At 41.9% G+C, this 5,476-nt stretch overlaps 1 pseudogene; it reads right to left on the reverse strand.

Moving 5' to 3' along the window:
- Window positions 1-1,942: 1,942 nt before the first annotated feature.
- Window positions 1,943-2,359, reverse strand: LOC149266074 (putative sugar phosphate/phosphate translocator At1g12500 pseudogene; annotated as a pseudogene).
- Window positions 2,360-5,476: the final 3,117 nt, after the last annotated feature.

The following is a 5,476-nucleotide window of genomic DNA, read 5'->3' on the forward strand; positions in this document are numbered from 1 at the left end:
TGGAAAGAAACTGAAAGCCAAACAGAAACACAAACCCTAGCAAACCCTAATTCTACCAGCTAGTCCTACTGATGCAAAGGAGAGCATGAAAACTACTGAAAGAGATGCCATTACTTCTAAGAAGGTAAAATGCATGTGTATAAGTTATCACTATCTGACGAAAACATCTTTTTGTATTTTTGTTTAAGTTATTAGCATTATCATGCATGTGCTTTTAACTGGCTTTTCACTATGCAGGGGTGGATCAAGGAGGAGAAATGCTTGGAAAAGGTTGGGAAGACTCGGAGAGGGTCTAAGGGATCCCTATCATCCTTTCAGAGAGTTTCACAAAGTCAGGATGCCATGCAACCGTGTTTATGAACTTCTACAGGAAGTCTGCAGGGGTTTCTACAGGAAGTTCTGTAATTCTTCTACAGGATGTTTCGTGATTGGGTTTGTGACTGATAGGTGAGTGGGAGAGGATGCATGAATGGGTAGGGAGGTAGGGTAGGGGCCTGGAATGACCCAATGACTGAGGGATGAGGTGATGAGAGGGTGTGGAAGTCTAGCTTGCATCAAAGAAGGTTTAGGCAATGGAAAGGCAAGAAGGTAGGGTTACGTGGCAAAAGAGCAGATGGGAGATGAGGAAACAGACTTGGTGATGGAGGAGCTGATCTGGACGAGGCTCAGATGAACGAGGAGGTGATGAAGGTGCCCTGCATAGTGTTTACCTGATCAAACCAACTACGTCTTGCATACAATCAAAATATTAGATGATCTATCTAACAGTTTAATGAGATCAGTGAACAGCAACCTTATTCATGACAAGAATCACGTACAACATGTGAACAAAACATTATCAAAGAGATATAAACGCATGACTAACTCCTACCAATCCATCCTAAACATAAAAAGCTACTTCAACCATCAAAAGCAACCTAAGTAACAAAGCACGAATTAAACCTAAAGAGCAGACTTTATTTTAAGAATGCAGCGAACACACATAAAGATAAACAAGGGAGGTACTGGGCGCTTGAGATGGGCCCAACCCCAAGAGCTACAGCCTCCCAAGAGAGATTTAGAGCTGGTGCAAAGCTGGATTCATCTTTATTAATCAAGAATGAAGAGTTACATCAAAACTGTCCACAAGGAGAGCTTGAGAATGAGCTGAAAGCAAAGCTAATCTATTGCCTACAAATCGAATTACAAAATGACTACAACAAGGCTATGAAGTGACTAACTACTAGCTACTATCTACTGGCTAACTAGCTAACATCCACTGGCTAACCAAAATGAGGCACTAAGCCTTCTTATTTATACAAATTGAGGACCCAACAGTCCTCCTAAACTTTAGGGACTCAGCTGCCCAAAACTTGGAGTTAACAGCAGTCCTACTTGATTTGCTTGGCTGCCCTTGTGCTGATTGATTCGGTGGCCCTTGAACTCCGAGCTGATGGTGGATAATTCGAGGTAAGGGCCCATAAATGAAGGGGACACCTTCCTACAAATCCTCTAGCTTGTTCTCCCACGAATTTGGCTGCCAAGTGCTCATTAAGACCTTTAATTTTGTCTCCAAGTTGACCAAAAAGGCTACACAAAGCACCTATTAGACTTGTTGGCATAATGACTAACCAAATTCACTCTATTAACATAAATATAATCAAAAACATGCAATAAACTAATGAGAATGGTGGATTAAGTCAAATTAGGAGGTTGAATGAGCCCAAATAATTGTCCATTTTTGGGGCTCATCATCACCCCCCTACTGAAAGTGTTGCTCATCCTCTGAGAAACCAATCTCTCTCCTCATCTTTGATGGCCCTGGTGGCCTCCTTTTCATGCCAAGCTTCTGAAGTGATGTCCTCTTCTCTATCATGAAACTATGCTTCTTTTCTTCTTCCCACTGCCTGCTGCTTTTCCTAGTGAATTCTCAGCCTTGTTATGAGTGTGCAAGTATATGCAATCATATGGAAGAAATGGTGGCCTTGGCATTTCCTAAAACCTGCAACGTGAGGGCACTCATATGTTTTGTAACAAGGAAGTTGGTTAAATTCACAAGATAAGCCATGGTCATGTTTCCAAGCAACAGGAATATGATAAAGGTGTTTTCTCTAGCTTTTCCAATAGCAATAGCTAATACATTACCCTCCACAAAAAGAGTAACAGGAAGCAATAACAGCGTAGCAATTAGTGCCATGTACATGAGCAAATTCATAGAGTGAAGCTTCTCTGCTTCAGAGGTAAGCAGGAGCCCCTGAACAACTGATTTCAATGCTCTGGCAGCAGTTGATCCTAGGCAAACCAAAAAGCCAAAAAGGTGGAATAATGGCTCACTGTTGCTTGCAATAACAATGCCAAATACCACAGGCACCAAGGCCATATAAACCACAGAAGACTCCCTCTTACATGTTATTATAAATGCAAAATATTGCTGTGAAGAAGGGAGTTGTTGCCCCAATAGTTTGATTGAAGGAGACTGGCAAATAGCGCAAAGAAATATTGCCACAAACAACCCAGAAGGAGAAAATGAAGCTCAGTGCCAATATCTCAAGAAACTGTCTCCTGGAGACGATGAACTGCATTGGTACAATCTCTAACCATGAAATTGCCAGAAAACCATAAAATGACAGGCACACATGTGCAACATTGTGAGGAATATTGGGTATCTGCATCCAAAAAACTAAGTAGGCATTTGTTAAGCAATAGCACACCAATATTGGAAGAGTACCAAGCTGCAATAATTAGAGTTGTTGTAATAGTCTGGGACACAGGAAATGCACCATATTTTCCTTCTCCTATTGGAGTTGGAGGTATGTCAATAACTTCTTGTTCAAGCTTTGGATTACTGCCCCGCCTCGTCCATGTTTGTGTTTCGGCCATAGCTGAAGAGGGCTTGAAAAATCAGATCTGATCAATATTCGGAAGACCCAATTAGTTTCCAGACCTGAGCACCATCTGGGTACTTGTCTATACTGTGTAGGACTCAGATGGACCCAAAACAGATGTGGATGTCTCGTTATTATAAGCCTCCCCCAACTCTGCAACTTGGTGATCTTTTCAGCCTCCTCGAGCTGAGAGATGAAAGAGAGACCAGTTCCTATTGGGAATAGCTTCAGATTGAGATTGAGGTGTATGAGAAGCAAGTGCAAACACAAATCTCATTAGAGAGCTCCACCCCAGTTCCGCCTGAAAACCAAGCATCTTACTCTGCCCTGGAAGACTCTGCTGTATTTTCCTGTAAAACGTCTTCCTGTAGAATGCTAGCCGGATTCCATAGGATGTCTCTGCGCCTCTGCACGATCTTGGTATGCTGGAGAATTTTGAACAGGCCAAAACAATCAGCGAAGGATGATAGGTTAATCATTTTGAGGAAGCAGAGGATGTATACTTCAGTTGAACATGATGCAAGTGCAAGTTAACAGCAGTCTATGAGTTTCGGCTGAGCGCTCATTAATTCTGCGTGATTTTTGGTGGAGTGAGGTGGCAAAAACGTGTGCTGGCCCATATGAACTGTTGTGCTATCATGAACTGCATGTCTTCTTCTATTTGTTAATCAATTGATGCCCTGTGCACTGAAGTTCAACAAATCTTCCATTGCCTGTGTTTCTCAACTTCCACGTGAATGACTATCCACGCATGCTGCGTGATTTTCTCGTGAGTGCTAGAGAACTGGGTGTCTTGCTACATTCATGGCTTAATTTCACCATTCCATTCGTTCATGCAATGCTTAGACTAGATTCATGCAATAGATGAACAAGGTTTAGTCACGTACCTGAAGTCAAACGGCTGCTTGTGAAGCTTTTTGCTACTGCATGCTCATGTTCTGCTGCTACATGCTTGGATTCTTTGGTTGCATGAGGGCTTGGCTGATGATTTTTGATTTCTTTTCCTTGTGCAGGTGTCCTCTGACCAGATCTAAGCTGCATGCATTTGTTTCCACGTTCAAATCTGCACCTTCAAGCTGCTGCTACTGCAATGTCACAGAACCAGAACTTGTTTTCGCCATTTCTCCCAAACGGTAAAGCGGATTGATCTGAAACTTGCTGAGCATGTTTCTATCATCATGATGCATCTCCCATAGCAAAATCGTGATCAATAGATGCACGGATTTCGAGAAAATGGAAAATGGCTGAAGATTTCAGAGATCGATTTCTCGGAAACCGTGCATCGGAATCGGCTGAAACTGCTTGGGTAGGTTACCATCACTCACATGCATATCCCCATGAAACAAGTTTTGAAACAGATGCACGGTTATGGAGAAAATGCAAAAATGGCTGATGGTGATGGAGGCTAATTTCTTGGAAACCGTGCACCGGAATTGGCTGAAACTGCTCAAGCATGTTGCCATCACCCTTGTACAATTCCCCATAAAACGGTTTGTCAAATGGATGCATGGTTTTCAAGTTATGGTAAAAACAAATTTTGTTCTATGGATTTTTGCTTCAAGGCTTTTTGCAAGTGGTTGCATGGAAGGAAAAACTGAGCTTGGGCTGTGATGCAGGTATGGAGATGATGGAGGAGGAGTTGGAAGATTTCATGAGGACTTCTGAACCCTTGAGGAAGCTACCATGTTCGCCAAACCACTTTTTAAAATCCATGTCTAGTTTCCCACAATTTCTACAGGAAGTTCCTGTAGAAGCACAATGAGAAGCACAATGAGGTGGAAAAAATGATGGAGAAAGGCAAGGGATGGACACACAAGTGCTTGTAGGCCTAATCAACAGATTCCCACCATCAGATTCCATTTTAGACTTGAATTTGGTTCGTCCAAAGGTTCTACAGGATGTTTCCTGTAGAAATACAGAGCTTCCTGTAGAAGGCACAAGAAAAATTCCTTTAACCTTGATTTGAGTGCTCCTCCTGTCATGAAACGTCCTTCTTGCAACCTGCAATTAGCCAATGGAATTAGTTTTATTTTTCTTTTTCTTTTTCTCTTTTGTTTTTTTTTTTTTTTGAAAAACAACTAGGGCGCCTCATGGAGGTTTTCACCCTAATTGCCTGCCTTGGGCGCCTCCAAGGGAGGTTTTCACTCAAAGATCTTATTGCATTTTTATTTTCTCTTCTTTTTTCCAACCCATTGACCGCCTCATGGAGGTTTTCAATCAATGAGCCAATCTAAGGCGCCTCCGAGGAGGTTTTCACCTTAGATTTCTATTTTCCTCTTTTTCATTTTTTTCATTTCTTTTTTTTTCTACCCTACCCTACTTGAAAAACAAAATCATTTTCAAGTATAAGAATACTTCCAATGGAGCCATGTGCACATCGAGATTAGAGAAAAAATGATGTGAAGGCTTGAAATGCATGCTTGGACAACTATCCGGACTTTAGAGACCAAATGATCTGACTTTGAAGGGATCAAACATAGCTGAGGAAGAGAGTACCGCTGCAACTTAGTGACCTTCAGAAACCATCTCTCAATATAGCTTTGATATCCATGGTCCTTTGCTGATCTGGATCATTCTTCATGTCACCTTCTATCATGACCTTCTCATCTTCC

The sequence above is a fragment of the Pinus tabuliformis genome, chromosome 6 (genome assembly GCF_031772625.1).
Source record: "Pinus tabuliformis cultivar Carrire ecotype Pingquan chromosome 6, CPIR1, whole genome shotgun sequence".
NCBI lineage: Eukaryota > Viridiplantae > Streptophyta > Pinopsida > Pinales > Pinaceae > Pinus > Pinus tabuliformis.